At 40.1% G+C, this 21,764-nt stretch overlaps 2 non-coding genes across 2 annotated transcripts; both read right to left on the reverse strand.

Moving 5' to 3' along the window:
• Positions 1–3,916: 3,916 nt before the first annotated feature.
• Positions 3,917–3,988, reverse strand: trnai-gau (transfer RNA isoleucine (anticodon GAU)). The gene has a single exon. It is a non-coding gene; the product is annotated as a tRNA-Ile (tRNA).
• Positions 3,989–9,610: 5,622 nt separating this feature from the next.
• On the reverse strand, positions 9,611–9,682 carry trnai-gau (transfer RNA isoleucine (anticodon GAU)). The gene has a single exon. It is a non-coding gene; the product is annotated as a tRNA-Ile (tRNA).
• Between the last annotated feature and the right edge of the window lie 12,082 nt (positions 9,683–21,764).

The raw sequence follows: 21,764 nt of genomic DNA on the forward strand, positions 1-21,764 counted from the left end.
AGATGTTGAGTTTGATTTGAAAAGTTATAAAATAGCAGAGGATGGTTTCGGTCCATCGACCTCTGGGTTATGGGCCCAGCACGCTTCCGCTGCGCCACCCTGCTACACACCTCAGATGGGATTTGTACCCACAATCCCTGGCTTAGGAGGCCAGTGCCTTTTCCACGTGACTATTCAAAATAACATACTTAATAAAAAGAAATCGGGTAAACGATCCTCTAATCCATTTATCAAAAGTGAAAGATTTCAGTCTTTTGACACAATAATTATTTTTTCTTACTTATATCAGAAAAGAGGACATTGGAGGACGCTCGTGTGCACACCAAACGAGTTTGAATTAAGAGTGTGTAGAAAGGTTTTCAGAGTTGGTCAAGTGTCAATTGTTATGCTATGAATGTTACATCATCTTTTCCAGGTTTTTATAATGAGAGATGTTGAGTTTGATTTGAAAATTTATAGATAGCAGAGGATGGTTTCAGTCCATCGACCTTTGGGTTATGGGCCCAGCATGCTTCTGCTGCGCCACTCTGCTACACACCTCAGACGGGACTCGAACCCACAATCCCTGGCTTAGGAGGCCAGTGCCTTTTCCACGTGACTATTCAAAATAACATACTTAATAAAAAGAAATCGGGTAAACGATCCTCTAATCCATTTATCAAAAGTGAAAGATTTCAGTCTTTTGACACAATAATTATTTTTTCTTACTTATATCAGAAAAGAGGACATTGGAGGACACTCGTGTGCACACCAAACGAGTTTGAATTAAGAGTGTGTAGAAAGGTTTTCAGAGTTGGTCAAGTGTCAATTGTTATGCTATGAATGTTACATCATCTTTTCCAGGTTTTTATAATGAGAGATGTTGAGTTTGATTTGAAAAGTTATAAAGTAGCAGAGAATGGTTTCTGTCCATCGACCTTTGGGTTATGGGCCCAGCACGCTTCTGCTGCGCCACTCTGCTACACACCTCTGATGGGACTTGAACCCACAATCCCTGGCTTAGGAGGCCAGTGCCTTATCAACGTGACTATTCAAAATAAAAAACACATCTAAAAGAAATCGGGTAAACAATCCTCTCATCCATTGAACAAAAGTGAAAGATTTCAGTCTTTTGACACAATAATTCTTTTTTCTTACTTATATCAGAAAAGTGGACATTGGAGGACACTCGTGTGCACACCAAACGAGTTTGAATTAAGAGTGTGTAGAAAGGTTTTCAGAGTTGGTCAAGTGTCAATTGTGATGCTATGAATGTTACAACATCTTTTCCAGGTTTTTTTAGTGATAGATGTTGAGTTTGATTTGAAAATGTATACATAGCAGAGGATGGTTTCGGTTCATCGACCTCTGGGTTATGGGCCCAGCACGCTTCCGCTGCGCCACTCTGCTACACACCTCAGATGGGACTCGAACCCACAATCCCTGGCTTAGGAGGCCAGTGCCTTATCCACGTCACTATTCAAAATAAAAAACACAACTAAAAGAAATCGGGTAAACGATCCTCTCATCCATTGAACAAAAGTGAAAGATTTCAGTCTTTTGACACAATAATTCTTTTTTCTTACTTATATCAGAAAAGTGGACATTGGAGAACACTCATGAGCACACAAAACGTGTTTGAATTAAGAGTGTGTAGAAAGGTTTTCAGGGTTGGTCAAGTGTTAATTGTGATTATGCTGAATGTTACATCATCTTTTCCAGGTTTTTTTAATGAGATATGTTGAGTTTGATTTGAAAATTTATAGATAGCAGAGGATGGTTTCGGTCCATCGACCTCTGGGTTATGGGCCCAGCACGCTTCCGCTGCGCCACTCTGCTACACACCTCTGATGGGACTTGAACCCACAATCCCTGGCTTAGGAGGCCAGTGCCTTATCCATGTCACTATTCAAAATAAAAAACACAACTAAAAGAAATCGGGTAAACGATCCTCTCATCCATTGAACAAAAGTGAAAGATTTCAGTCTTTTGACACAATAATTATTTTTTCTTACTTATATGAGAAAAGTGGACATTGGAGGACACTCGTGTGCACACCAAACTAGTTTGAATTAAGAGTGTGTAGAAAGGTTTTCAGAGTTGGTCAATTGTGATTATGCTAAATTTTACATCATCTTTTCCAGGTTTTTTTAACGAGAGATGTTGAGTTTGATTTGAAAATTTATACATAGCAGAGGATGGTTTCAGTCCATCTACCTCTGGGTTATGGGTCCAACACACTTTTGCTGCGCCACTCTGCTACACACCTCAGATGGGACTCGAACCCACAATCCCTGGCTTAGGAGGCCAGTGCCTTATCCACGTCACTATTCAAAATAAAAAACACAACTAAAAGAAATCGGGTAAACGATCCTCTCATCCATTGAACAAAAGTGAAAGATTTCAGTCTTTTGACACAATAATTCTTTTTTCTTACTTATATCAGAAAAGTGGACATTGGAGGACACTCGTGTGCACACCAAACGAGTTTGAATTAAGAGTGTGTAGAAAGGCTTTCAGAGTTGGTCAAGTGTCAATTGTGATGCTATGAATGTTACATCATCTTTTCCAGGTTTTTTTAATGAGATATGTTGAGTTTGATTTGAAAATTTATACATAGCAGAGGATGGTTTCGGTCCATCGACCTCTGGGTTATGGGCCCAGCACGCTTCCGCTGCGCCACTCTGCTACACACCTCAGATGGGACTTGAACCCACAATCCCTGGCTTAGGAGGCCAGTGCCTTATCCACGCGACTATTCAAAATAAAAAACACAACTTAAAGAAATCGGGTAAACGATCCTCTAATCCATTTAACAAAAGTGAAAGATTTGAGTCTTTTGACAGAATAATTGTTTTTTCTTACTTATATCAGAAAAGTGGACTTTGGAGAATACTCATGTGCACAACAAACTAGTTTGAATTAAGAGTGTGTAGAAAGGCTTTCAGAGTTGGTCAAGTGTCAATTGTGATGCTATGACTGTTACATCATCTTTTCCAGGTTTTTTTAAATAAGATATGTTGAGTTTGATTTGAAAATTTATACATAGCAGAGGATGGTTTCGGTCCATCGACCTCTGGGTTATGGGCCCAACATGCTTCCGCTGCGCCACTCTACTACACACCTCTGATGGGACTCGAAACCACAATCCCTGGCTGAGGAGGCCAATGCCTTATCCATTAGGCCACTGAGGTTCTTCTGCTGCATCACTCTACAACACACCTCAGATGGGACTCGAACCCACAATCCCTGGCTTTGGAGGCCAGTGCCTTATCAACGTCCATCCATCCATCCATTATCTATACCGCTGAATCCGTCGATCGGGTCGCGGGTGGGCTGGAGCCTATCCCAGCAGTCAATGGGCGAGAGGCGGGGTACACCCTGGACAGGCCGCCAGTCCATCACAGGGCCACATAGAGACATACGAGACAAACAACCATGCACGCTCACTCCTAAGGACAATTTAGAGATGCCAATCAACCTAACATGCATGATTTTTTGGACAGTGGGAGGAAGCCGGAGTACCCGGAGAGAACCCACACATACACGGGGAGAACATGCAAACTCCACACAGAAAGGCCCCAGCTGGGTGTTGAACCTGGAACCTTCTTGCTGTGAGGCGACGGTGCTAACCCTTATCAACGTGACTACTCAAAATAAAAAACACATCTAAAAGAAATCGGGTAAACGATCCTCTCATCCATTGAACAAAAGTGAAAGATTTCATTCTTTTGACACAATAATTCTTTTTTCTTACTTATATGAGAAAAGTGGACATTGGAGGACACTCGTGTGCACACCAAACGAGTTTGAATTAAGAGTGTGTAGAAAGGTTTTCAGAGTTGGTCAAGTGTCAATTGTGATGCTATGAATGTTACATCATCTTTTCCAGGTTTTTTTAATGAGATATGTTGAGTTTGATTTGAAAATTTATACATAGCAGAGGATGGTTTCGGTCCATCGACCTCTGGGTTATCAGCCCAGCACGCTTCCGCTGCGCCACTCTGCTACACACCTCAGATGGGACTCGAACCCACAATCCCTGGCTTAGGAGGCCAGTGCCTTATCCACGTCACTATTCAAAATAAAAAACACAACTAAAAGAAATCGGGTAAACGATCCTCTCATCCATTTAAGAAAAGTGAAAGATTTCAGTCTTTTGACAATAATTATTTTTTTTACTTATATCAGAAAAGTGGACATTGGAGAACACTCATGAGCACACCAAACGAGTTTGAATTAAGAGTGTGCAGAAAGGTTTTAAGAGTTGGTCAAGTGTTAATTGTGATTATGCTGAATGTTACATCATCTTTTCCAGGTTTTTTTAATGAGATATGTTGAGTTTGATTTGAAAATTTATAGATAGCAGAGGATGGTTTCGGTCCATCGACCTCTGGGTTATGGGCCCAGCACGCTTCCGCCGCGCCACTCTGCTACACACCTCAGATGGGATTGGAACCCACAATCCCTGGCTTAGCAGGCCAGTGCCTTATCCACGTGACTATTCAAAATAACATACAAAATAAAACGAAATCGGATAAACGATCCTCTAATCCATTTAACAAAAGTGAAAGATTTCAGTCTTTTGACACAATAATTCTTTTTTCTTACTTATATCAGAAAAGTGGACTTTGGAGAACACTCATGTGCACAACAAACTAGTTTGAATTAAGAGTGTGTAGAAAGGCTTTCAGAGTTGGTCAAGTGTCAATTGTGATGCTATGAATGTTACATCATCTTTTCCAGGTTTTTTTAATGAGATATGTTGAGTTTGATTTGAAAATTTATACATAGCAGAGGATGGTTTCGGTCCATCGACCTCTGGGTTATGGGCCCAGCACGCCTCCGCTGCTCCGCTCTGCTACACACCTCAGATAGGACTAAAACCCACAATCCTTGGCTTAGGAGGCCAGTGACTTACCCATTAGGGCTCTGAGGCTCTTCTGCTGCATCACTCTGCTATACACCTCAGATGGGTCTCGAACCCACAATCCCTGGCTTAGGAGGCCAGTGCCTTATCCATGTGACTATTCAAAATAACATACTTAATAAAAAGAAATCGGGTAAACGATCCTCTAATCCATTTAACAAAAGTGAAAGATTTCAGTCTTTTGACACAATAATAATTTTTTCTTACTTATATCAGAAAAGTGGACATTGGAGAACACTCATGAGCACACCAAACTAGTTTGAATTAAGAGTGTGTAGAAAGGTTTTCAGAGTTGGTCAAGTGTTAATTGTGATTATGCTGAATGTTACATCATCTTTTCCAGGTTTTTATAATGAGAGATGTTGAGTTTGATTTGAAAAGTTATAAAATAGCAGAGGATGGTTTCGGTCCATCGACCTCTGGGTTATGGGCCCAGCACGCTTCCGCTGCGCCACCCTGCTACACACCTCAGATGGGATTTGTACCCACAATCCCTGGCTTAGGAGGCCAGTGCCTTTTCCACGTGACTATTCAAAATAACATACTTAATAAAAAGAAATCGGGTAAACGATCCTCTAATCCATTTATCAAAAGTGAAAGATTTCAGTCTTTTGACACAATAATTATTTTTTCTTACTTATATCAGAAAAGAGGACATTGGAGGACGCTCGTGTGCACACCAAACGAGTTTGAATTAAGAGTGTGTAGAAAGGTTTTCAGAGTTGGTCAAGTGTCAATTGTTATGCTATGAATGTTACATCATCTTTTCCAGGTTTTTATAATGAGAGATGTTGAGTTTGATTTGAAAATTTATAGATAGCAGAGGATGGTTTCAGTCCATCGACCTTTGGGTTATGGGCCCAGCATGCTTCTGCTGCGCCACTCTGCTACACACCTCAGACGGGACTCGAACCCACAATCCCTGGCTTAGGAGGCCAGTGCCTTTTCCACGTGACTATTCAAAATAACATACTTAATAAAAAGAAATCGGGTAAACGATCCTCTAATCCATTTATCAAAAGTGAAAGATTTCAGTCTTTTGACACAATAATTATTTTTTCTTACTTATATCAGAAAAGAGGACATTGGAGGACACTCGTGTGCACACCAAACGAGTTTGAATTAAGAGTGTGTAGAAAGGTTTTCAGAGTTGGTCAAGTGTCAATTGTTATGCTATGAATGTTACATCATCTTTTCCAGGTTTTTATAATGAGAGATGTTGAGTTTGATTTGAAAAGTTATAAAGTAGCAGAGAATGGTTTCTGTCCATCGACCTTTGGGTTATGGGCCCAGCACGCTTCTGCTGCGCCACTCTGCTACACACCTCTGATGGGACTTGAACCCACAATCCCTGGCTTAGGAGGCCAGTGCCTTATCAACGTGACTATTCAAAATAAAAAACACATCTAAAAGAAATCGGGTAAACAATCCTCTCATCCATTGAACAAAAGTGAAAGATTTCAGTCTTTTGACACAATAATTCTTTTTTCTTACTTATATCAGAAAAGTGGACATTGGAGGACACTCGTGTGCACACCAAACGAGTTTGAATTAAGAGTGTGTAGAAAGGTTTTCAGAGTTGGTCAAGTGTCAATTGTGATGCTATGAATGTTACAACATCTTTTCCAGGTTTTTTTAGTGATAGATGTTGAGTTTGATTTGAAAATGTATACATAGCAGAGGATGGTTTCGGTTCATCGACCTCTGGGTTATGGGCCCAGCACGCTTCCGCTGCGCCACTCTGCTACACACCTCAGATGGGACTCGAACCCACAATCCCTGGCTTAGGAGGCCAGTGCCTTATCCACGTCACTATTCAAAATAAAAAACACAACTAAAAGAAATCGGGTAAACGATCCTCTCATCCATTGAACAAAAGTGAAAGATTTCAGTCTTTTGACACAATAATTCTTTTTTCTTACTTATATCAGAAAAGTGGACATTGGAGAACACTCATGAGCACACAAAACGTGTTTGAATTAAGAGTGTGTAGAAAGGTTTTCAGAGTTGGTCAAGTGTTAATTGTGATTATGCTGAATGTTACATCATCTTTTCCAGGTTTTTTTAATGAGATATGTTGAGTTTGATTTGAAAATTTATAGATAGCAGAGGATGGTTTCGGTCCATCGACCTCTGGGTTATGGGCCCAGCACGCTTCCGCTGCGCCACTCTGCTACACACCTCTGATGGGACTTGAACCCACAATCCCTGGCTTAGGAGGCCAGTGCCTTATCCATGTCACTATTCAAAATAAAAAACACAACTAAAAGAAATCGGGTAAACGATCCTCTCATCCATTGAACAAAAGTGAAAGATTTCAGTCTTTTGACACAATAATTATTTTTTCTTACTTATATGAGAAAAGTGGACATTGGAGGACACTCGTGTGCACACCAAACTAGTTTGAATTAAGAGTGTGTAGAAAGGTTTTCAGAGTTGGTCAATTGTGATTATGCTAAATTTTACATCATCTTTTCCAGGTTTTTTTAACGAGAGATGTTGAGTTTGATTTGAAAATTTATACATAGCAGAGGATGGTTTCAGTCCATCTACCTCTGGGTTATGGGTCCAACACACTTTTGCTGCGCCACTCTGCTACACACCTCAGATGGGACTCGAACCCACAATCCCTGGCTTAGGAGGCCAGTGCCTTATCCACGTCACTATTCAAAATAAAAAACACAACTAAAAGAAATCGGGTAAACGATCCTCTCATCCATTGAACAAAAGTGAAAGATTTCAGTCTTTTGACACAATAATTCTTTTTTCTTACTTATATCAGAAAAGTGGACATTGGAGGACACTCGTGTGCACACCAAACGAGTTTGAATTAAGAGTGTGTAGAAAGGCTTTCAGAGTTGGTCAAGTGTCAATTGTGATGCTATGAATGTTACATCATCTTTTCCAGGTTTTTTTAATGAGATATGTTGAGTTTGATTTGAAAATTTATACATAGCAGAGGATGGTTTCGGTCCATCGACCTCTGGGTTATGGGCCCAGCACGCTTCCGCTGCGCCACTCTGCTACACACCTCAGATGGGACTTGAACCCACAATCCCTGGCTTAGGAGGCCAGTGCCTTATCCACGCGACTATTCAAAATAAAAAACACAACTTAAAGAAATCGGGTAAACGATCCTCTAATCCATTTAACAAAAGTGAAAGATTTGAGTCTTTTGACAGAATAATTGTTTTTTCTTACTTATATCAGAAAAGTGGACTTTGGAAAACACTCGTGTACACAACAAACGAGTTTGAATTAAGAGTGTGTAGAAAGGCTTTCAGATTTGGTCAAGTGTCAATTGTGATGCTATGAATGTTACATCATCTTTTCCAGGTTTTTATAATGAGATATGTTGAGTTTGATTTGAAAATTTATACATAGCAGAGGATGGTTTCGGTCCATCGACCTCTGGGTTATGGGCCCAGCACGCTTCCGCTGCGCCACTCTGCTACACACCTCAGATGGGACTTGAACCCACAATCCCTGGCTTAGGAGGCCAGTGCCTTATCCACGCGACTATTCAAAATAAAAAACACAACTTAAAGAAATCGGGTAAACGATCCTCTAATCCATTTAACAAAAGTGAAAGATTTGAGTCTTTTGACAGAATAATTGTTTTTTCTTACTTATATCAGAAAAGTGGACTTTGGAGAATACTCATGTGCACAACAAACTAGTTTGAATTAAGAGTGTGTAGAAAGGCTTTCAGAGTTGGTCAAGTGTCAATTGTGATGCTATGACTGTTACATCATCTTTTCCAGGTTTTTTTAAATAAGATATGTTGAGTTTGATTTGAAAATTTATACATAGCAGAGGATGGTTTCGGTCCATCGACCTCTGGGTTATGGGCCCAACATGCTTCCGCTGCGCCACTCTACTACACACCTCTGATGGGACTCGAAACCACAATCCCTGGCTGAGGAGGCCAATGCCTTATCCATTAGGCCACTGAGGTTCTTCTGCTGCATCACTCTACAACACACCTCAGATGGGACTCGAACCCACAATCCCTGGCTTTGGAGGCCAGTGCCTTATCAACGTCCATCCATCCATCCATTATCTATACCGCTGAATCCGTCGATCGGGTCGCGGGTGGGCTGGAGCCTATCCCAGCAGTCAATGGGCGAGAGGCGGGGTACACCCTGGACAGGCCGCCAGTCCATCACAGGGCCACATAGAGACATACGAGACAAACAACCATGCACGCTCACTCCTAAGGACAATTTAGAGATGCCAATCAACCTAACATGCATGATTTTTTGGACAGTGGGAGGAAGCCGGAGTACCCGGAGAGAACCCACACATACACGGGGAGAACATGCAAACTCCACACAGAAAGGCCCCAGCTGGGTGTTGAACCTGGAACCTTCTTGCTGTGAGGCGACGGTGCTAACCCTTATCAACGTGACTACTCAAAATAAAAAACACATCTAAAAGAAATCGGGTAAACGATCCTCTCATCCATTGAACAAAAGTGAAAGATTTCATTCTTTTGACACAATAATTCTTTTTTCTTACTTATATGAGAAAAGTGGACATTGGAGGACACTCGTGTGCACACCAAACGAGTTTGAATTAAGAGTGTGTAGAAAGGTTTTCAGAGTTGGTCAAGTGTCAATTGTGATGCTATGAATGTTACATCATCTTTTCCAGGTTTTTTTAATGAGATATGTTGAGTTTGATTTGAAAATTTATACATAGCAGAGGATGGTTTCGGTCCATCGACCTCTGGGTTATCAGCCCAGCACGCTTCCGCTGCGCCACTCTGCTACACACCTCAGATGGGACTCGAACCCACAATCCCTGGCTTAGGAGGCCAGTGCCTTATCCACGTCACTATTCAAAATAAAAAACACAACTAAAAGAAATCGGGTAAACGATCCTCTCATCCATTTAAGAAAAGTGAAAGATTTCAGTCTTTTGACAATAATTATTTTTTTTACTTATATCAGAAAAGTGGACATTGGAGAACACTCATGAGCACACCAAACGAGTTTGAATTAAGAGTGTGCAGAAAGGTTTTAAGAGTTGGTCAAGTGTTAATTGTGATTATGCTGAATGTTACATCATCTTTTCCAGGTTTTTTTAATGAGATATGTTGAGTTTGATTTGAAAATTTATAGATAGCAGAGGATGGTTTCGGTCCATCGACCTCTGGGTTATGGGCCCAGCACGCTTCCGCCGCGCCACTCTGCTACACACCTCAGATGGGATTGGAACCCACAATCCCTGGCTTAGCAGGCCAGTGCCTTATCCACGTGACTATTCAAAATAACATACAAAATAAAACGAAATCGGATAAACGATCCTCTAATCCATTTAACAAAAGTGAAAGATTTCAGTCTTTTGACAATAATTATTTTTTTTACTTATATCAGAAAAGTGGACATTGGAGAACACTCATGAGCACACCAAACGAGTTTGAATTAAGAGTGTGCAGAAAGGTTTTAAGAGTTGGTCAAGTGTTAATTGTGATTATGCTGAATGTTACATCATCTTTTCCAGGTTTTTTTAATGAGATATGTTGAGTTTGATTTGAAAATTTATAGATAGCAGAGGATGGTTTCGGTCCATCGACCTCTGGGTTATGGGCCCAGCACGCTTCCGCCGCGCCACTCTGCTACACACCTCAGATGGGATTGGAACCCACAATCCCTGGCTTAGCAGGCCAGTGCCTTATCCACGTGACTATTCAAAATAACATACAAAATAAAACGAAATCGGATAAACGATCCTCTAATCCATTTAACAAAAGTGAAAGATTTCAGTCTTTTGACACAATAATTCTTTTTTCTTACTTATATCAGAAAAGTGGACTTTGGAGAACACTCATGTGCACAACAAACTAGTTTGAATTAAGAGTGTGTAGAAAGGCTTTCAGAGTTGGTCAAGTGTCAATTGTGATGCTATGAATGTTACATCATCTTTTCCAGGTTTTTTTAATGAGATATGTTGAGTTTGATTTGAAAATTTATACATAGCAGAGGATGGTTTCGGTCCATCGACCTCTGGGTTATGGGCCCAGCACGCCTCCGCTGCTCCGCTCTGCTACACACCTCAGATAGGACTAAAACCCACAATCCTTGGCTTAGGAGGCCAGTGACTTACCCATTAGGGCTCTGAGGCTCTTCTGCTGCATCACTCTGCTATACACCTCAGATGGGTCTCGAACCCACAATCCCTGGCTTAGGAGGCCAGTGCCTTATCCATGTGACTATTCAAAATAACATACTTAATAAAAAGAAATCGGGTAAACGATCCTCTAATCCATTTAACAAAAGTGAAAGATTTCAGTCTTTTGACACAATAATAATTTTTTCTTACTTATATCAGAAAAGTGGACATTGGAGAACACTCATGAGCACACCAAACTAGTTTGAATTAAGAGTGTGTAGAAAGGTTTTCAGAGTTGGTCAAGTGTTAATTGTGATTATGCTGAATGTTACATCATCTTTTCCAGGTTTTTATAATGAGAGATGTTGAGTTTGATTTGAAAAGTTATAAAATAGCAGAGGATGGTTTCGGTCCATCGACCTCTGGGTTATGGGCCCAGCACGCTTCCGCTGCGCCACCCTGCTACACACCTCAGATGGGATTTGTACCCACAATCCCTGGCTTAGGAGGCCAGTGCCTTTTCCACGTGACTATTCAAAATAACATACTTAATAAAAAGAAATCGGGTAAACGATCCTCTAATCCATTTATCAAAAGTGAAAGATTTCAGTCTTTTGACACAATAATTATTTTTTCTTACTTATATCAGAAAAGAGGACATTGGAGGACGCTCGTGTGCACACCAAACGAGTTTGAATTAAGAGTGTGTAGAAAGGTTTTCAGAGTTGGTCAAGTGTCAATTGTTATGCTATGAATGTTACATCATCTTTTCCAGGTTTTTATAATGAGAGATGTTGAGTTTGATTTGAAAATTTATAGATAGCAGAGGATGGTTTCAGTCCATCGACCTTTGGGTTATGGGCCCAGCATGCTTCTGCTGCGCCACTCTGCTACACACCTCAGACGGGACTCGAACCCACAATCCCTGGCTTAGGAGGCCAGTGCCTTTTCCACGTGACTATTCAAAATAACATACTTAATAAAAAGAAATCGGGTAAACGATCCTCTAATCCATTTATCAAAAGTGAAAGATTTCAGTCTTTTGACACAATAATTAATTTTTCTTACTTATATCAGAAAAGAGGACATTGGAGGACACTCGTGTGCACACCAAACGAGTTTGAATTAAGAGTGTGTAGAAAGGTTTTCAGAGTTGGTCAAGTGTCAATTGTTATGCTATGAATGTTACATCATCTTTTCCAGGTTTTTATAATGAGAGATGTTGAGTTTGATTTGAAAAGTTATAAAATAGCAGAGAATGGTTTCTGTCCATCGACCTTTGGGTTATGGGCCCAGCACGCTTCTGCTGCGCCACTCTGCTACACACCTCTGATGGGACTTGAACCCACAATCCCTGGCTTAGGAGGCCAGTGCCTTATCAACGTGACTATTCAAAATAAAAAACACATCTAAAAGAAATCGGGTAAACAATCCTCTCATCCATTGAACAAAAGTGAAAGATTTCAGTCTTTTGACACAATAATTCTTTTTTCTTACTTATATCAGAAAAGTGGACATTGGAGGACACTCGTGTGCACACCAAACGAGTTTGAATTAAGAGTGTGTAGAAAGGTTTTCAGAGTTGGTCAAGTGTCAATTGTGATGCTATGAATGTTACAACATCTTTTCCAGGTTTTTTTAGTGATAGATGTTGAGTTTGATTTGAAAATGTATACATAGCAGAGGATGGTTTCGGTTCATCGACCTCTGGGTTATGGGCCCAGCACGCTTCCGCTGCGCCACTCTGCTACACACCTCAGATGGGACTCGAACCCACAATCCCTGGCTTAGGAGGCCAGTGCCTTATCCACGTCACTATTCAAAATAAAAAACACAACTAAAAGAAATCGGGTAAACGATCCTCTCATCCATTGAACAAAAGTGAAAGATTTCAGTCTTTTGACACAATAATTCTTTTTTCTTACTTATATCAGAAAAGTGGACTTTGGAGAACACTCATGAGCACACAAAACGTGTTTGAATTAAGAGTGTGTAGAAAGGTTTTCAGAGTTGGTCAAGTGTTAATTGTGATTATGCTGAATGTTACATCATCTTTTCCAGGTTTTTTTAATGAGATATGTTGAGTTTGATTTGAAAATTTATAGATAGCAGAGGATGGTTTCGGTCCATCGACCTCTGGGTTATGGGCCCAGCACGCTTCCGCTGCGCCACTCTGCTACACACCTCTGATGGGACTTGAACCCACAATCCCTGGCTTAGGAGGCCAGTGCCTTATCCATGTCACTATTCAAAATAAAAAACACAACTAAAAGAAATCGGGTAAACGATCCTCTCATCCATTGAACAAAAGTGAAAGATTTCAGTCTTTTGACACAATAATTGTTTTTTCTTACTTATATGAGAAAAGTGGACATTGGAGGACACTCGTGTGCACACCAAACTAGTTTGAATTAAGAGTGTGTAGAAAGGTTTTCAGAGTTGGTCAATTGTGATTATGCTAAATTTTACATCATCTTTTCCAGGTTTTTTTAACGAGAGATGTTGAGTTTGATTTGAAAATTTATACATAGCAGAGGATGGTTTCAGTCCATCTACCTCTGGGTTATGGGTCCAACACACTTTTGCTGCGCCACTCTGCTACACACCTCAGATGGGACTCGAACCCACAATCCCTGGCTTAGGAGGCCAGTGCCTTATCCACGTCACTATTCAAAATAAAAAACACAACTAAAAGAAATCGGGTAAACGATCCTCTCATCCATTGAACAAAAGTGAAAGATTTCAGTCTTTTGACACAATAATTCTTTTTTCTTACTTATATCAGAAAAGTGGACATTGGAGAACACTCATGAGCACACCAAACGAGTTTGAATTAAGAGTGTGCAGAAAGGTTTTAAGAGTTGGTCAAGTGTTAATTGTGATTATGCTGAATGTTACATCATCTTTTCCAGGTTTTTTTAATGAGATATGTTGAGTTTGATTTGAAAATTTATAGATAGCAGAGGATGGTTTCGGTCCATCGACCTCTGGGTTATGGGCCCAGCACGCTTCCGCCGCGCCACTCTGCTACACACCTCAGATGGGATTGGAACCCACAATCCCTGGCTTAGCAGGCCAGTGCCTTATCCACGTGACTATTCAAAATAACATACAAAATAAAACGAAATCGGATAAACGATCCTCTAATCCATTTAACAAAAGTGAAAGATTTCAGTCTTTTGACAATAATTATTTTTTTTACTTATATCAGAAAAGTGGACATTGGAGAACACTCATGAGCACACCAAACGAGTTTGAATTAAGAGTGTGCAGAAAGGTTTTAAGAGTTGGTCAAGTGTTAATTGTGATTATGCTGAATGTTACATCATCTTTTCCAGGTTTTTTTAATGAGATATGTTGAGTTTGATTTGAAAATTTATAGATAGCAGAGGATGGTTTCGGTCCATCGACCTCTGGGTTATGGGCCCAGCACGCTTCCGCCGCGCCACTCTGCTACACACCTCAGATGGGATTGGAACCCACAATCCCTGGCTTAGCAGGCCAGTGCCTTATCCACGTGACTATTCAAAATAACATACAAAATAAAACGAAATCGGATAAACGATCCTCTAATCCATTTAACAAAAGTGAAAGATTTCAGTCTTTTGACACAATAATTCTTTTTTCTTACTTATATCAGAAAAGTGGACTTTGGAGAACACTCATGTGCACAACAAACTAGTTTGAATTAAGAGTGTGTAGAAAGGCTTTCAGAGTTGGTCAAGTGTCAATTGTGATGCTATGAATGTTACATCATCTTTTCCAGGTTTTTTTAATGAGATATGTTGAGTTTGATTTGAAAATTTATACATAGCAGAGGATGGTTTCGGTCCATCGACCTCTGGGTTATGGGCCCAGCACGCCTCCGCTGCTCCGCTCTGCTACACACCTCAGATAGGACTAAAACCCACAATCCTTGGCTTAGGAGGCCAGTGACTTACCCATTAGGGCTCTGAGGCTCTTCTGCTGCATCACTCTGCTATACACCTCAGATGGGTCTCGAACCCACAATCCCTGGCTTAGGAGGCCAGTGCCTTATCCATGTGACTATTCAAAATAACATACTTAATAAAAAGAAATCGGGTAAACGATCCTCTAATCCATTTAACAAAAGTGAAAGATTTCAGTCTTTTGACACAATAATAATTTTTTCTTACTTATATCAGAAAAGTGGACATTGGAGAACACTCATGAGCACACCAAACTAGTTTGAATTAAGAGTGTGTAGAAAGGTTTTCAGAGTTGGTCAAGTGTTAATTGTGATTATGCTGAATGTTACATCATCTTTTCCAGGTTTTTATAATGAGAGATGTTGAGTTTGATTTGAAAAGTTATAAAATAGCAGAGGATGGTTTCGGTCCATCGACCTCTGGGTTATGGGCCCAGCACGCTTCCGCTGCGCCACCCTGCTACACACCTCAGATGGGATTTGTACCCACAATCCCTGGCTTAGGAGGCCAGTGCCTTTTCCACGTGACTATTCAAAATAACATACTTAATAAAAAGAAATCGGGTAAACGATCCTCTAATCCATTTATCAAAAGTGAAAGATTTCAGTCTTTTGACACAATAATTATTTTTTCTTACTTATATCAGAAAAGAGGACATTGGAGGACGCTCGTGTGCACACCAAACGAGTTTGAATTAAGAGTGTGTAGAAAGGTTTTCAGAGTTGGTCAAGTGTCAATTGTTATGCTATGAATGTTACATCATCTTTTCCAGGTTTTTATAATGAGAGATGTTGAGTTTGATTTGAAAATTTATAGATAGCAGAGGATGGTTTCAGTCCATCGACCTTTGGGTTATGGGCCCAGCATGCTTCTGCTGCGCCACTCTGCTACACACCTCAGACGGGACTCGAACCCACAATCCCTGGCTTAGGAGGCCAGTGCCTTTTCCACGTGACTATTCAAAATAACATACTTAATAAAAAGAAATCGGGTAAACGATCCTCTAATCCATTTATCAAAAGTGAAAGATTTCAGTCTTTTGACACAATAATTAATTTTTCTTACTTATATCAGAAAAGAGGACATTGGAGGACACTCGTGTGCACACCAAACGAGTTTGAATTAAGAGTGTGTAGAAAGGTTTTCAGAGTTGGTCAAGTGTCAATTGTTATGCTATGAATGTTACATCATCTTTTCCAGGTTTTTATAATGAGAGATGTTGAGTTTGATTTGAAAAGTTATAAAATAGCAGAGAATGGTTTCTGTCCATCGACCTTTGGGTTATGGGCCCAGCACGCTTCTGCTGCGCCACTCTGCTACACACCTCTGATGGGACTTGAACCCACAATCCCTGGCTTAGGAGGCCAGTGCCTTATCAACGTGACTATTCAAAATAAAAAACACATCTAAAAGAAATCGGGTAAACAATCCTCTCATCCATTGAACAAAAGTGAAAGATTTCAGTCTTTTGACACAATAATTCTTTTTTCTTACTTATATCAGAAAAGTGGACATTGGAGGACACTCGTGTGCACACCAAACGAGTTTGAATTAAGAGTGTGTAGAAAGGTTTTCAGAGTTGGTCAAGTGTCAATTGTGATGCTATGAATGTTACAACATCTTTTCCAGGTTTTTTTAGTGATAGATGTTGAGTTTGATTTGAAAATGTATACATAGCAGAGGATGGTTTCGGTTCATCGACCTCTGGGTTATGGGCCCAGCACGCTTCCGCTGCGCCACTCTGCTACACACCTCAGATGGGACTCGAACCCACAATCCCTGGCTTAGGAGGCCAGTGCCTTATCCACGTCACTATTCAAAATAAAAAACACAACTAAAAGAAATCGGGTAAACGATCCTCTCATCCATTGAACAAAAGTGAAAGATTTCAGTCTTTTGACACAATAATTCTTTTTTCTTACTTATATCAGAAAAGTGGACTTTGGAGAACACTCATGAGCACACAAAACGTGTTTGAATTAAGAGTGTGTAGAAAGGTTTTCAGAGTTGGTCAAGTGTTAATTGTGATTATGCTGAATGTTACATCATCTTTTCCAGGTTTTTTTAATGAGATATGTTGAGTTTGATTTGAAAATTTATAGATAGCAGAGGATGGTTTCGGTCCATCGACCTCTGGGTTATGGGCCCAGCACGCTTCCGCTGCGCCACTCTGCTACACACCTCTGATGGGACTTGAACCCACAATCCCTGGCTTAGGAGGCCAGTGCCTTATCCATGTCACTATTCAAAATAAAAAACACAACTAAAAGAAATCGGGTAAACGATCCTCTCATCCATTGAACAAAAGTGAAAGATTTCAGTCTTTTGACACAATAATTGTTTTTTCTTACTTATATGAGAAAAGTGGACATTGGAGGACACTCGTGTGCACACCAAACTAGTTTGAATTAAGAGTGTGTAGAAAGGTTTTCAGAGTTGGTCAATTGTGATTATGCTAAATTTTACATCATCTTTTCCAGGTTTTTTTAACGAGAGATGTTGAGTTTGATTTGAAAATTTATACATAGCAGAGGATGGTTTCAGTCCATCTACCTCTGGGTTATGGGTCCAACACACTTTTGCTGCGCCACTCTGCTACACACCTCAGATGGGACTCGAACCCACAATCCCTGGCTTAGGAGGCCAGTGCCTTATCCACGTCACTATTCAAAATAAAAAACACAACTAAAAGAAATCGGGTAAACGATCCTCTCATCCATTGAACAAAAGTGAAAGATTTCAGTCTTTTGACACAATAATTCTTTTTTCTTACTTATATCAGAAAAGTGGACATTGGAGAACACTCATGAGCACACCAAACGAGTTTGAATTAAGAGTGTGCAGAAAGGTTTTAAGAGTTGGTCAAGTGTTAATTGTGATTATGCTGAATGTTACATCATCTTTTCCAGGTTTTTTTAATGAGATATGTTGAGTTTGATTTGAAAATTTATAGATAGCAGAGGATGGTTTCGGTCCATCGACCTCTGGGTTATGGGCCCAGCACGCTTCCGCCGCGCCACTCTGCTACACACCTCAGATGGGATTGGAACCCACAATCCCTGGCTTAGCAGGCCAGTGCCTTATCCACGTGACTATTCAAAATAACATACAAAATAAAACGAAATCGGATAAACGATCCTCTAATCCATTTAACAAAAGTGAAAGATTTCAGTCTTTTGACAATAATTATTTTTTTTACTTATATCAGAAAAGTGGACATTGGAGAACACTCATGAGCACACCAAACGAGTTTGAATTAAGAGTGTGCAGAAAGGTTTTAAGAGTTGGTCAAGTGTTAATTGTGATTATGCTGAATGTTACATCATCTTTTCCAGGTTTTTTTAATGAGATATGTTGAGTTTGATTTGAAAATTTATAGATAGCAGAGGATGGTTTCGGTCCATCGACCTCTGGGTTATGGGCCCAGCACGCTTCCGCCGCGCCACTCTGCTACACACCTCAGATGGGATTGGAACCCACAATCCCTGGCTTAGCAGGCCAGTGCCTTATCCACGTGACTATTCAAAATAACATACAAAATAAAACGAAATCGGATAAACGATCCTCTAATCCATTTAACAAAAGTGAAAGATTTCAGTCTTTTGACACAATAATTCTTTTTTCTTACTTATATCAGAAAAGTGGACTTTGGAGAACACTCATGTGCACAACAAACTAGTTTGAATTAAGAGTGTGTAGAAAGGCTTTCAGAGTTGGTCAAGTGTCAATTGTGATGCTATGAATGTTACATCATCTTTTCCAGGTTTTTTTAATGAGATATGTTGAGTTTGATTTGAAAATTTATACATAGCAGAGGATGGTTTCGGTCCATCGACCTCTGGGTTATGGGCCCAGCACGCCTCCGCTGCTCCGCTCTGCTACACACCTCAGATAGGACTAAAACCCACAATCCTTGGCTTAGGAGGCCAGTGACTTACCCATTAGGGCTCTGAGGCTCTTCTGCTGCATCACTCTGCTATACACCTCAGATGGGTCTCGAACCCACAATCCCTGGCTTAGGAGGCCAGTGCCTTATCCATGTGACTATTCAAAATAACATACTTAATAAAAAGAAATCGGGTAAACGATCCTCTAATCCATTTAACAAAAGTGAAAGATTTCAGTCTTTTGACACAATAATAATTTTTTCTTACTTATATCAGAAAAGTGGACATTGGAGAACACTCATGAGCACACCAAACTAGTTTGAATTAAGAGTGTGTAGAAAGGTTTTCAGAGTTGGTCAAGTGTTAATTGTGATTATGCTGAATGTTACATCATCTTTTCCAGGTTTTTATAATGAGAGATGTTGAGTTTGATTTGAAAAGTTATAAAATAGCAGAGGATGGTTTCGGTCCATCGACCTCTGGGTTATGGGCCCAGCACGCTTCCGCTGCGCCACCCTGCTACACACCTCAGATGGGATTTGTACCCACAATCCCTGGCTTAGGAGGCCAGTGCCTTTTCCACGTGACTATTCAAAATAACATACTTAATAAAAAGAAATCGGGTAAACGATCCTCTAATCCATTTATCAAAAGTGAAAGATTTCAGTCTTTTGACACAATAATTATTTTTTCTTACTTATATCAGAAAAGAGGACATTGGAGGACGCTCGTGTGCACACCAAACGAGTTTGAATTAAGAGTGTGTAGAAAGGTTTTCAGAGTTGGTCAAGTGTCAATTGTTATGCTATGAATGTTACATCATCTTTTCCAGGTTTTTATAATGAGAGATGTTGAGTTTGATTTGAAAATTTATAGATAGCAGAGGATGGTTTCAGTCCATCGACCTTTGGGTTATGGGCCCAGCATGCTTCTGCTGCGCCACTCTGCTACACACCTCAGACGGGACTCGAACCCACAATCCCTGGCTTAGGAGGCCAGTGCCTTTTCCACGTGACTATTCAAAATAACATACTTAATAAAAAGAAATCGGGTAAACGATCCTCTAATCCATTTATCAAAAGTGAAAGATTTCAGTCTTTTGACACAATAATTAATTTTTCTTACTTATATCAGAAAAGAGGACATTGGAGGACACTCGTGTGCACACCAAACGAGTTTGAATTAAGAGTGTGTAGAAAGGTTTTCAGAGTTGGTCAAGTGTCAATTGTTATGCTATGAATGTTACATCATCTTTTCCAGGTTTTTATAATGAGAGATGTTGAGTTTGATTTGAAAAGTTATAAAATAGCAGAGAATGGTTTCTGTCCATCGACCTTTGGGTTATGGGCCCAGCACGCTTCTGCTGCGCCACTCTGCTACACACCTCTGATGGGACTTGAACCCACAATCCCTGGCTTAGGAGGCCAGTGCCTTATCAACGTGACTATTCAAAATAAAAAACACATCTAAAAGAAATCGGGTAAACAATCCTCTCATCCATTGAACAAAAGTGAAAGATTTCAGTCTTTTGACACAATAATTCTTTTTTCTTACTTATATCAGAAAAGTGGACATTGGAGGACACTCGTGTGCACACCAAACGAGTTTGAATTAAGAGTGTGTAGAAAGGTTTTCAGAGTTGGTCAAGTGTCAATTGTGATGCTATGAATGTTACAACATCTTTTCCAGGTTTTTTTAGTGATAGATGTTGAGTTTGATTTGAAAATGTATACATAGCAGAGGATGGTTTCGGTTCATCGACCTCTGGGTTATGGGCCCAGCACGCTTCCGCTGCGCCACTCTGCTACACACCTCAGATGGGACTCGAACCCACAATCCCTGGCTTAGGAGGCCAGTGCCTTATCCACGTCACTATTCAAAATAAAAAACACAACTAAAAGAAATCGGGTAAACGATCCTCTCATCCATTGAACAAAAGTGAAAGATTTCAGTCTTTTGACACAATAATTCTTTTTTCTTACTTATATCAGAAAAGTGGACTTTGGAGAACACTCATGAGCACACAAAACGTGTTTGAATTAAGAGTGTGTAGAAAGGTTTTCAGAGTTGGTCAAGTGTTAATTGTGATTATGCTGAATGTTACATCATCTTTTCCAGGTTTTTTTAATGAGATATGTTGAGTTTGATTTGAAAATTTATAGATAGCAGAGGATGGTTTCGGTCCATCGACCTCTGGGTTATGGGCCCAGCACGCTTCCGCTGCGCCACTCTGCTACACACCTCTGATGGGACTTGAACCCACAATCCCTGGCTTAGGAGGCCAGTGCCTTATCCATGTCACTATTCAAAATAAAAAACACAACTAAAAGAAATCGGGTAAACGATCCTCTCATCCATTGAACAAAAGTGAAAGATTTCAGTCTTTTGACACAATAATTGTTTTTTCTTACTTATATGAGAAAAGTGGACATTGGAGGACACTCGTGTGCACACCAAACTAGTTTGAATTAAGAGTGTGTAGAAAGGTTTTCAGAGTTGGTCAATTGTGATTATGCTAAATTTTACATCATCTTTTCCAGGTTTTTTTAACGAGAGATGTTGAGTTTGATTTGAAAATTTATACATAGCAGAGGATGGTTTCAGTCCATCTACCTCTGGGTTATGGGTCCAACACACTTTTGCTGCGCCACTCTGCTACACACCTCAGATGGGACTCGAACCCACAATCCCTGGCTTAGGAGGCCAGTGCCTTATCCACGTCACTATTCAAAATAAAAAACACAACTAAAAGAAATCGGGTAAACGATCCTCTCATCCATTGAACAAAAGTGAAAGATTTCAGTCTTTTGACACAATAATTCTTTTTTCTTACTTATATCAGAAAAGTGGACATTGGAGAACACTCATGAGCACACCAAACGAGTTTGAATTAAGAGTGTG

Source organism: Odontesthes bonariensis, chromosome 8, assembly GCF_027942865.1.
Source record: "Odontesthes bonariensis isolate fOdoBon6 chromosome 8, fOdoBon6.hap1, whole genome shotgun sequence".
Taxonomy (NCBI): domain Eukaryota; kingdom Metazoa; phylum Chordata; class Actinopteri; order Atheriniformes; family Atherinopsidae; genus Odontesthes; species Odontesthes bonariensis.